Source organism: Tachypleus tridentatus, chromosome 8, assembly GCF_004210375.1.
Source record: "Tachypleus tridentatus isolate NWPU-2018 chromosome 8, ASM421037v1, whole genome shotgun sequence".
In the NCBI taxonomy this organism is placed as follows: Eukaryota; Metazoa; Arthropoda; class Merostomata; order Xiphosura; family Limulidae; genus Tachypleus; species Tachypleus tridentatus.
The window spans coordinates 115,997,297-116,010,794 of NC_134832.1; positions in this window are offsets into that span (position 1 = coordinate 115,997,297).

The following is a 13,498-nucleotide window of genomic DNA, read 5'->3' on the forward strand; positions in this document are numbered from 1 at the left end:
TAGCAGACTCTCAATTAACAACTAACATTTTCACCTACTTTTTATGTACGTTTATTTTGAATTGGAAGTCGTGTTGTTAAGCTAGTCATCAGCAGATGGCGATTTGTTGATAAATGCTGTATCTATAATTGAATAAACTTGAAGAATTTTACCTGTAATGAGTTTTTATATAAAATACATTTTTGTTTGTTATTTTCAATAATAGCATATTACATTAATTACTACAATCGATATTTTGAGGCTGTAGCGCTTATTATAGAAACCGTTAAGCTGTTTTTAGACCACAAGGTATTCTAGCTTGATTTACTAGTTAGCGTAATAAGACTTCGCATCCGAGGATTTCTGGTTCAATGCCGCTACCGCAAAAACGCGCTCCGCCGATTGCAGTCATGGACGCATTCTAACAGTTACAACAAAATCTCACTATTTTGTCACGAGAATAGCAGAAGTTAGCGCTGGGTACTGTTGACTAGCTGACTGTCCTTTAATGTATCAGTTAAAAATTACGGGCAGTTAGGTTTATGAAACATTTATGGCCACTGCTATATGAAGCAAAGTGGTGAAAATAAACCATATTCAAACCTTTCACAGTTCTGTAGATTGTGTAACGTGTATTGCTTCTTGCAAAGAGGATCAGGCATGGCCAGGTAATTAGAGCGCTTGATTCTTTGTTTGTTTTTGAATTTCGCGCAAAGCTACTCGAGGGCTATCTGCGATAGCCATCCCTAATTTAGCAATATAAGACTAGATGGAAGGCAGCTAGTCATTGCCACCCACAGCCAACTCTTGGACTACTCTTTTACCGACGAATAATGGGATTGACCGTAACATTATAACGCCCCCACGGCTGAAAGGGCGAGCATGTTTGGTATGACGAGGATTCGAATCCGCGACCCTCAGATTGCGAGTCGAGTGCCTTAACCACCTGGCCATGATGAGCATCAGGGCGTTTGAATCGTAATCTGAGGGTTGTGGGTTTCAATCTCCGTTACACCAAATATGCTCGCCCTTTCAGTTATTACCACAAGTGTAAGACGAGCTATAGATTACATGGATTGTAACAGATGGCAAGTAAGACGTAGTAAGCACCTTTAAGTCGTACTTTTGTTACGACAATTACTGAGTTCGTAAACGCTACCTTCGTGGTGTAAGAAAATAACATAAAAACTACTCTACGATACACAGAAACCTTTGAATCCCCTAATAACTACAATCGGTTTAAAAGTATTTTTGTTTTTGTTGTATTTTTTTCAGCTAAAGCTACAGAATGGAATATTTGCACTCTGTCCACTGCAGAAATTGAGCTCCTGATTTTTAGCGTTATAAGTCCGGAGGTTTATCCCTAACCCACTGCGGGCGAAAGTATTTTTAACACAATAAGTTAATTATTTTAATAGTTGCTCTGATGCAGTTAAGTATATTATACCTTCATTGTATTACTTGCATCTAAATATTATCCTCATTTAAAAAAAAAAAAAACTTGCTCGGTGATCACTTATACATGCCCTCTGGTGGAACAACTGTAACTTTACGGATTATTCTTAACTATTATTTCGTTACTATCCAGATAAGTACAATCATTTTTATGAGAAGTCTTAATGAAGATGGATTAATAAAGAAGAAAAAAAACCTTCGCATTTACCTCGCTAAAATTAGAGGTTAGATTCTCCTCGGTAGACACAACAGATAGGTTATTGAGACTTTTCTAAAAGGAAATTAACACATATTTTGCTGCAGTGAAATCCACAGTGTGAAATAAATGAATCAAGTTTATCAAGTCTAAAAAGATTTAGGCAGAAATACACAAATCCTTGTAGATCTGCCCCCCAGTGGCTCAGCGGTATGTCTGCGGACTTACAACGCTAAAAACCGGGTTTCGATACCCGTGGTGGGCAGAGCACAGATAGCCCATTGTGTAGCTTTGTGCTTAATTCAAAAACAACAAAACAACCTTGTAGATGTAATTTAATATTAAAAACAACATTTATTCGTATTGGATCTTAATTTCAAATAATCATAACTTTTTTTTCCATCTGTTACACATAAAGTTTGTACCACTAGTCTTGCTTTGTGATACCTTACGGTTATATTTATGCTACGGCTTTTATTCAAAGGAATAACATGTAAAGAGTCCTTTTTATGTTTCTAGCCTTTGCTGGATAACATTTTCACAGATTCCTGCTTTTAATATTACATATTTGTGTACTTAATTTCAATTTTTATGGGAATGTTATTCCGCGCATTAACATTTTATATAAAAAGGGCTTAAAGTAAATAATGTTTATAGGCACAAATACTATATGAAACATACTGCCGAGCAAGACTCATAACATCAAATGTAAACGAGATTAGAGTTGAAGAAAGAACATAAATTTATTTGTTTGTTTCAGAGTTTCATGCAAACCTACAGAAGCATTGCTTGAGCATAGCCATCCCTAGTTTTGTATTAGTAGACTAGAGGGTAAACAATTAGCCAACATCAAATATCCTTGGACAACTCATTCGATTGATCGAATAGTGGGATTCGACCATTATCTTACAGTGCATCCAAAGCCCTCAAAAATGAAGAGTGCGAATTTGTGGAAACAAGTCGAGAATCATGAATCCTCGGATTCAGAGTCTGAACATTTGTCTACGCCTGTCACGACTGAAGTAAAAAATATCTAAAAATTAGACAATGGAAAATAAGATTTCTTAAAATTCGTAAAATGAATGTTTCATAAAGAAACACTTTGACACTTAACTATCGTGTTTGTTAGTAAATCTTCATCAGTAATGAAATTATATACATAGCCATAGTTTTGAGATAATGTCTCTTCATAGCAAAATAACTTTGAGAAAAACTATTACTTGTTGTTATTAGTTAGTACTCTATCGTGGTCCGGCATGGCCAAGCGTGCGACTCGTAATTCGAGGGTCGCGGGTTCGCATCCCCGTCGCGCCAAACATGCTCGCCCTTTTAGCCGTGGGGGCGTTATAATGTGACGGTCAATCCCACTATTCGTTGGTAAAAGAGTAGTCCAAGAGTTGGCGGTGGGTGGTGATGACTAGCTGCCTTTCCTCTGGTCTTACACTGCTAAATTAGGGACGGCTAGCACAGATAGTCCTCGTGTAGCTTTGTGCGAAATTCAAAACAAACAAACAAACAAACAAAACAGTTCTCTATCGAAATTTTATATAAACACACAGTAAGGAAATTTATAAATTAACTGCGCTGTCACATAATTTCTATTGTTTCAATAAATGTTGGCTTTTGTCAACTTAGCGTGTTTTTCTCAAGACATAACTAACGTTTCTGGTCCAAGAGGACTAACACGACTAATGCACTGAATCATGTTGTTTCTTGTGTGTTCCCCTTCCTGTGTTATGTCCCACAATAGGAATCTTGCTTTAAATATAAAAGAAACATTACACATCTAGTAAATTTCTAGTATTAAACATATTTAATGAAGAGATCGACGTGGAAAACAAACAAACAAGTGAAATAGAAAAACGTTTTTATGAATATATTTCAAAAAAATTAAAACATATGTATTATAATTGCCCAACATATGAAATAATACTAAACACATTTTGAGAAAAGTGAAGCGGTTGCGGCCATGAAAAAGAAGTGAAATTAATGTCTGCTACCAGTGACTCTTGTGGTTACTTAATTGCTCACCTCATGGCGCCACTATTGCACTTCAATAGCACTTCAAAAAAAAAAAAGCTTTAAGTGATATTTTCTTGTACACAATTTTCATTTATTTTTAATTTTACAGCTATTTAACATCGTGGGTTATCAAGAAAAGAAAACAGCAGTAAAGAATTTGCGATAATAGAATTTTGAAAACAAAACAAAACAGTAGCAACAACGAGATACAGATTTTGAAAGTATTTTTGATATTTGTAGTTACCCACTATATTTTATTAAATTAATTAAGGCTCTGTAGTCTGTTGGTAATAAATGATGAAACAATATAATAATTTTTAGAGGGTATTTCCAGTCTTGAAATTTTAAATATCCGGAACAGATTTTACAACCTGAACTTTTAAAACTATAACAGACCCGGCATAGCCTTGTGATTAAGGCACTCGACTTATAATCCAGGGATCGCGAATTCGAATCCCCGTCACACCAAACATGCTAGCCCTTTCAGCCTTGGGGGCGTTATAATGTGATGGTCAATCCCACTATTCGTTGGTAAAAGAGTAGCCCAAGAGTTGGCGGTGGGTGGTGATGACTAGCTGCCTTTCCTCTAGTCTTACACTGACAAATTATGGACGGCTAGCACAGATAGAGCTCGTGTAGCTTTGTGCGAAATACAAAAACAAACAAATCATTAGTCAGTTTTGTTGCTAAAGCAGTATGAATAAAACAATGTATGATTGTGATACTACAAGAATATAACAGATATGTAGTTTAATTATCTCTTTAGACAAATACAAGGCATATATTGTTTAACTTAAAAAGGCACTTTGAAGAAACTCGGTAAAATTTTGTCTCTACATTTTGATGTAAATTATCTTTCTTTTCTTACAATAATAGCGCCATCTAGGACAAATCTTTTAGCAAGTTGCAACTCTAAATACTAAAGGTTTAGAAGAAGCAAGTAACCAAATCAATTCATAAATAAACGTGAAAGAAACTAAAATATATACCAAAACCAGACAGAATGTTCACAACTGAAAGGTATGTACAGAGTAAAGTACTCAGCTTTAAAACAGTTTCATTAATTTACAATTTCTGATCAGTTTTTAATAAGTACACACTACCCCTTCTTGACCATGATATCACGTGACGAATGTAATTATTTTAAACAAATCTTGTAAATAGGTAAGTTAGGTATTTGTTATACTTAGCTTTCTAAATAGTACCGTACTAACTTGTTGTATGAACGTATTTATTTAAAGGCTGTCACCTAGAGGTTCAGCGGTATGTCTGCGAACATACAACGTTAAAATCTAGGTTTCGACACTTGTGGTGAGTGGAACACAAATAGTTCACTGTGTAGCGACATCAGCCAAGTTAGAAGGATGGAGTTTCACTTCCGTGACTATATATACGGTGCCTTACAAGAGTATACCCCATCTACCAATAAAGTTACATTTTGATGAAGTACAAATGATGTTAACAATTTTCTTTAATGAACTTGTTTTTATTCAGTCTCTAACGATCAAACGTAACTCTATGATCTGTGAAGGATGTTGAATGTCTGCAAAACCTGCACAGAAAATATATCAATTGAAATTTGCTGATAACATAAGTATCACTCCTCTAAGTCAGTAACTGGTGGAAGTACCTTTGGTAACAATCACTGCTGTGGGTATTTTTGGATAGATATCTACAAGCATTGCACAAGCTTGTAATTTTTACCCATTCTTTCTAGCAAAATTACTTCAATTCTGACAAGTTAGTTGGAGATCGTTAATAGACTGAAATCTTCAAGTCTCGTCATAATTTTTCCATTGGATTTAAGTCAGAATTTTGACTGGGCCACTCCAGGACATATACTTTCTTCTTTTGAAGCCTCGCCAGTGTGGCTGAAATGTAAATGTTTACCACAGTTTTAGTTTCTTGACTGACTAAAGCAGGATATTCCTCTAGGATTCGCCTGTATTTTGCATCATCCATCTGATGATGGGAGGCAATGTTCATACATCGACAACATCCCGTTATCTACGTAAAGCTGTATATAAATCTATATATAAAGCTGGCCTGTATGAGTGAGTGGCAAGAAGGAAGCCAAAACTGTCAAAAAACCTTAAATTGCTCATAGAGTTTGCAAAAAAGCATGCAAATGACACTGCAGTCATGTGGCAGAAATGTTTATGGTTAGACGAAACAAAAATTGAGTCTTCTGTCTAAATTCAAAACATTACGTTTGATGTAAGCGCAACATCACCCAGTTAACTCCACCCAGCTATCAAGAATGATGATAGCAGTGTCATGTGATGGGGATGCATCTCATTAGCAGGAACTGGGAAGCTTGTCAGGATTCAGGGGAAGATGGATGATGCAAAATACAGGCGAATCCTAGAGGAATATCCTGCTTGAGTCAGTCAAGAAACTAAAACTGTAGTAAACATTTACATTTCAGCCACACTGGCGAGGCTTGTGATTAAGATCACTTTGATCTTTCAAACTAAACAGTTGGGCAAGCAGGAAGCTGGTTAGTGACGTGGTGATATGAAGCACATTCTACTTCTTAATGATGGACTTCACTGTGATCAAAAGAATAATCACCAACTTTGAAATTTTTTGTAACCTTCTTCTCATCTGTGCTTCTCTACCACTTTATCTCTGACTTGTTTGGAAAACTCTCGGTCTCATAGTTGGTTTGTCATACCACCGTATAAGTTGAACAGATGTATTGACTTTGAAGTCAAGTTGAACCATTTTGATTACACAGAGACCATTACACTAATTTTGTGACCTTTCAACCTAATCTTCTGCACCTAAACTGAAATAAAACCATCACAGAAAAGGGGCCGAATGCTTAAAGTATAGAGAATATTCTCATTTTCTTTGAAAATCTAATTTATTTATATAATATATAATATATTTATATAATATCAATGTTGTTTTTGTTGTTTTCAGTTTGGAGTAGGTTGTTTAGATTTTATATATAAAGTCCCATTTGAAATTTTTATGACTGCAAGCATAGACGGCAACAAAATATGGAACATCTGCTGGGGCGAATACTTTTGTGAGGCACTATATATATATATATAAAGGACTCAAAATTTTAGCCAAATTTAGAGTATTACCATGGTTCTTCCAAATGTTGACATGCCACCATTTTTATGTTTCTGGATATGTCTTAACACTTTTGCATTACATTGAAAGTAATAGCTGCAAATTCGTTTAAATTTAAGAGAAACAGTTACCCCAAAATAGTAAAATTATTATTGTTTCTCTTCTCTTCATTGTTGAAGAAGTAACACATGTAGAAAGAAGAGAAGAACTGACACGAATTGTATTCCATTGGTGAATATTAACCTCAACCGGAGCTTACGAACTGTGTCGTATGTATACTGATATCTTTGGATCATTTTAGTGACAATCTGCTTTCTACAACAATGGGATAAAACCCATGACATAAAGATCAGCAGCACGGAAAAAAAAAGTTAGTGAAGGAAAAGTGTAATGATCTTATATGTTGGAGACTGTTAATAACCTTCCTCTGATAGTTGGGTAGAAACTTATTTTTAAAATATTTTAAAATAAAAAAGTACTTGTATCTGATCAAAACATTTTGTATGTACACAAAAAGACAAATTAAAATAAAAGGGTCAAACATATAAAAATGTGAGAACAAGAAAAGAGCCTAGTTATATCAAATGACAATCCCAATAAAAATGTAGTGCAAAAGTAAGAGGAACAGCAACAACAGAGTTACAAAAATAGGCCAAAATATTCCCTACTGTTTTCTTGCTTACCTACCCGTTTTTACAATATATCTTTTCACTTAGATTTATTTAATCTAATCTGTTTTTGCCACATCTACTTATATTCGATATTTTTTATTCTCACTTAACTGTTCTGGGACATGAAGTAAAATGATTTGATCAAATAAATACTTTTAATGTTTGTTTGTTTAGATTTATGCACAAACCTTCACAACGAGCTATTTGTGTTCTGCCCAGCACTGGTATCGAAACCCGGATTCTAGAGGTTTGAGCCCACAGACATACAGCTATGACACTAAGGAGCACCTTTAATAGATAAGAATTATTTTATTGTTTCGGAAATTCTTTAAAAACTACACAAGGGCTAGCCTTTACAATTTTGAATTTATAAATCAAAGGGAAGGCAGCTAGTCTACAGCACTTACCATCAAGTCATGGGCTGCACAATCTGAACAATCGAATTTAATTTTCACTTTTGTAGTGCATCTCTAGTCCTAAAGTGTGGAACACATTTTCTGTAAAAACGGAACACAGACCATGGAACCTCAGATTCACAGTTCGAATCGTTAACTGTGAGGCCACATTTCGTCCAAAGCACCAGGAAAGAGGAGCAGAATATATTCCTACATTTCATTCACGTAACTATTCAACAGGCAGAAACTATTCTATGAGTTCCTTTCTTTTACGGGCATTATGTACTAAGAAAAAGAAATATAGTTGTCGATTTTGTTTCTAAGAAAGTAGAGGAAATACATGAATTTGTCGACTAAAAAAATATACAGAATATGCCGGCCACTCCTGTTGTTTGGTAATATTGGAAATAAATTAGTTAACTGAATATAAAAATAGCAGATACATGGCTAGTTCAGGCCATTGAACAGTTAGTCCAAACCATTGATAAATAGCAACGTTATGGCGTGTTATCGTTGTTTTTAGCAAATTTGTAGGTTGTAACAACATTTACTTTAAAAACCGAAACAAACAACAACACCTGAATATGTGCTTAGTATTTACACATTTAATGTGGATAATGTTGCTGAACTTTTGGTATCTCCTGCTGCGAACTCATAAGTCGTTTATATTTTCACACCCAGTGTAATTGACCTTTATCCTAGAGTGAAAGTATTCATGGCTTGGTTGTACTTCGAGAATCGAACGAAAAGTCTTATTTCTTGGTTTTCAACCTACTGAAGTTACATCTTAAGTGCCCCCCCCCAGTGGCTCAGCGATACGTCTGAGGACTTACAACGCTAAAAACCGGGTTTCGATACCCGTGGTGGGCAGAGCACAGATAGCCCATTGTGTAGCTTTGTGCCTGATTGAAAACAACAAAAACATGATCTAAAGTTCATGGTAATTATTGAACGACTCCACACTAACATTTTATCAAAGACTTTCCCAGTAAATAATTAAACAGCTTAAGTGTTAACCACGATCGTTGTATATAACTAAACATGCATTGTTTATTGAGTTGAAACAAATATGAATATATCACACTGAACAAAAATTTTGGGCATGTTCTAAATTCAAAGTTAGCACGATTTTCCCTATCAATCTCACTTATCGATTTGCAAAAGTCGTGAAAATTGCTTGTTTACAAGCCGCTTTCGAAATCTTTATCTTCGGACTTTTTAAAGTTCGGTTTGTGTGTACGAGTGTATCAACTGATCAATAATGTACATTCTGTTGAAAAACTTCCCTTTATTACTCATAGACTTTACTTGGATGCCATATCATAAAATAAAAATTAAAATGTCAACTAGCATTAAAAGAAAGTTACACCTGCAGTATGTAACATTCGGAACTGACAACAAATTATTTGGTTTTCTTTATTTGGCAAAAATATAACGTCAGTCTTTATGAAAGATATTCTTAAACAACTTGCAAATACGTATATATATAACTATTTTCTTCTCTTTAACTCAGTACAAACGTACCATACTTAAACTTTCGTACTCGCCACTTAGTAATACTGAATAAACATGTAGCGCTACTTTCAACTATTGGTTTTCTCTTATGCGTTAGTCTATATGTGTTGTAAACTATAAAAAGCTATTCTTTCTTGAATGCAATAATACAGAAATAAAAATGCTTGTTATTCAAACATACACAATATCAAATGAAGTATATTTAGTTCTTGATTGTAGTGTTAGTATGCATGAGCCATAAATTAAAAACTCGTGAAAACTCACTTATTTCACGACAGGTTTAACACTATTCCTGAGATTGATCATCCTGCTTCCACTCACTATCCATTGTATGGTGAGTAAGTTCATTTGTAACACTTCTTTAGCTTTTGTAGAAACACTCTTCTGTGTAGCTAATCTTATTGTTAGCACAAATACAGTTACACACTGTCATGGATAAAGTGCTTTTATAATTCACAGAAACTATACTGACAGTGCACTTCAGAAAGGCTTAAGCAAGACACTTTCAATGTAGTTGTGGCCTTGGAACAATGAGTATACTTTATGAAAATTGAGAGCGACAACATACAGTGGAAAGGAGGAATTTTTAACACCGACATAATTTTAAGAACCCATGAGAGAAAGCAAAGAAAAACATTTGATAATATATCAACTAGATTAGTACTTACAATATCAAGCATCATCAGTCAAACTGGGATACCATACACATCGTAGTAGTCTAGGCACTTCATATACAATTTTCATGAGCACCAACTTTCAGGGAGTGAAACAGATTAAGCTTGTGAATTGTAATTATTATTAATTTTATTTGGGTACTTTGCAAACTGAATTTTTAGGGCAAGAATAAACAGCACAATACTATTTATTTTATTTCATTTTTACTTTTAACTCTGATTATTAACTTATTATCATTGTTGTTATTATTTTATCTGAATTAGCTTTGACATTCTTCAAAAGAATTGATGAACCTAAATAGTGTAAGTTGATATGAAAGTTTTCTGAGAAATAATTCTAGAAACTTTACCAGCAAAGTACGGCATTCAACTAGTAAAAGTTGTGCAATTTTTGAATTAAAATTAAAAGTAAGGGAAAAAACGGTTTCTCGTTTTGTACACTTAAGAGGACAAGTTTTAAGGCTTTTATGCCAAATCATGAGTATATTTGTTGTTCTGAATAGGAGAGGTTTCAAGGAGCACAGATCACATGACAAAACATTCTGATATAGCCTGGGGTAATAAAGACGGACCATTTATTTATATCATGAAGAATTTGAAAGTAGTAAATCTGTATCCCTGTTCCTATGGCAATTGCACAAAGATAAGTCTAGACAACAGGGTTAAATTTTATTAGGGACAATTTGGCATAAGCTTTAACACTAATAACGTAAGATAGTTAAATCTCCAAAATCTTGAATATACCATCAGCTCCTCTGCAGTTTCAGGGTCACCAAGCGCGAATCCTCAAGGATCAGGGTAATCAGGCCAGAGAAATTTTTAAAAGGTCAGGCTCAAATCAGTTTCGAATAACACGAGGCTCCAAACAACTGCTTATCTCGTTTATACTAATATAATCGCCATTATAATATGATTGTTTTCCATTTAATTCGTATTAATTAAATAATGATATTGAATACCTTAAACTTTCTAATAATATTTGTTATTTCCAGATAGTTTTTACTGATTTGACACTTAACATCTTATAACTTCCAGTTACAACACTGAAGCTCACTAGTCTTATTAACAGTATTTAGTATTCAGGTTTTTTCGATCTGAGAGGGTCAGTTTCCATAGGACCTCTTCCGTCCTTCTGATAGATGTTTGCATTTCTGGTGAATATACATTTTAATATTACGCAAGGGTCAGAGTATCTAGCACTTACCTTGAATCTTTTCAGGGCAATGTCACTGTAGGTACTTCATTGATATTCTATGATAGACACATTAAATCTTTACAGTTTTACATGTTCTTATCACGTGACATTGGTTTGCTCATTGAGAGCATTTAGAAATGATACCCTTAGAATGTCAGCGTATAAATATAAAACTAATATTGGTGTATTTGTCTAGAGTTAGGTCGCCTTATTAAATTATTACTTTTTTTTATAAATGTTAAGAGGTAAGAGGAACTTTGGGGTATGCAATAGCGAGCTAACTGATACAGTAGGTCATTTCTGTGCAAATTCTGGGCGAAATAATTTAGCGATTTTGGAAGTAGTTTATCAGAGAATGTTTGTATATTTGCTTATTTGTGCAGAAATTTTGATGAGGTGGATATGGATACTTTGTTTGCTGTAGTCAGTAACAAGTTTTGTATACTTTGTAAATTATTTATGTGTTTATGCTGTATTAATTTATACCGGTTATGCATATTCTGTTACTGGACGTATGTATGTTTTATAAATTCTAATAGAGTTCTCACCTGAGATTCCTGTTGCCAGATGTTTGGTTTGTTATGATACTATTAGTATGTTTTAGTCACGTTAAATGAGAGTCATATGTTAGTCCGAGGAATTTGGCTGAGATTGTAATATCGAGAAATGTTCCATTCATCCATAATTTGGGTGAGTCTTTGTGTGTGTGTATTTAACTTTGTCAAAATAAGCAGTTGATTTCTTGAGACATTCGTTTTGATCCGATATTTTAGCAATATTCTACAATGTTGTTTAACTGTGGTTGAAGAATAGTTGCTGCTTTTGAATAAGTGAGTGCATTTTTACAGATGGCAGGATAATTAGCAAACTGTAAGAATAACCCTAATCTTGCCAACATACATAATAAATACGATAAGGAATAATTACCCTCCTTTCTCAGATTCCTGCCTTTTGAGTAAATGACTCCGAGAAGGTTTTTTCAACATTTACTTCATGTTTTCTTTTCTTTTTGTGGAAAACTTTATTATAATACCGAAAATTTCATTTCTGGCATACAGAACCACAGTTCGTTATACAGCTGTCGAAAGTCTTCTCTATATCGAGGAAGCATGTAACAGTGCATTCTTTCTTACTAAAAAACTAAGGCGTGCGAATCCGAGTCGGGTTCGCGCCCGCATCTCTAAACATCCCAGCCGTCGAGGAGCTGCCTTCCCTCTAGTCTTATATGCAAAATTAACAGCTAGCAGATATTCTTTTGCGAAATTACAAAAACAAACATTCTTATTAAAAACTGTCTATCATTGTTTTGGTTAAGTCTCACCAAGTGGTCTGATCTTTTTTTAATTTTCTAAATCTATTTTGTGTTTGGCGTAATTTTGAAGTTGTCTTCAAGAACTTGGAGAGTCGATTACTGATTGGTCTTTCTAAAATTCTCATTATACAGCTGTTAGGTTTATCATTTGCAGAACATTTTGACAATCGCTTGTTTCCAACAACCAAGGATGTATCCCGAATTTAGTGACAAGTTAAAAAGAGCTGTTAGGTATTCAAACAATATTTGAGTACTTTTATTAAGTAAGACAACCTGAATGCCATCTTTTCCCGGAGCTCCGTTTTTTTGTTGTTGTTGCCTTGATTGCTTGTGTTACGTCTATTTCAGTTATAATTTTTTGTGGGCACAGCATGGCCAGATGGTTAGGGCGCTTGACTCGTAATCTTAGGGTCGCGGGTTCGAATCTCCATCACACTAAACATGCTTGCCGTTTTAGCCTGTGGGGCGTTGTAGTTTTACGGTCAATTCCAGAATTCATTGGTAAAGTAGTAGCTAAAGAATTGGCGGTGAGCGGTGATGACTTGTTGCCTTCCCTCTAGTTTTACACTGCTAAGTTAGGGACGGCTAGCGCAGGTAGTCCTCTTGTATCTTTGCGCAAAATTCAAAAATCAAACAAGCAATTGTTTTAATTCCAGTTTACTATGATATACTTTTGGGGTTTAATTTGATTATTAATGTGGGAAATAAGAGACTCGGCAAATAGAGAGGTGATCACTATCTAGGTTAAATCCGACTTTAAAATTAGTATTTTTTTGTTCTTTATGCTTTTTTTTTTAATTTCGCGCAAAGCTACTCGAGGGCTATCTGCGCTAGCTGTCCGTAATTTAGCAGTGTAAGACCAGAGGGAAAGCAGCTAGTCATCACCACCCACCGCCAACTCTTGGGCTACTCTTTTACCAACGAATAGTGGGATTGACCATCACTTATAACGCCCCCAAGGCTGAAAGGACGAGCATGTTTGGTGTGACGGGGATTC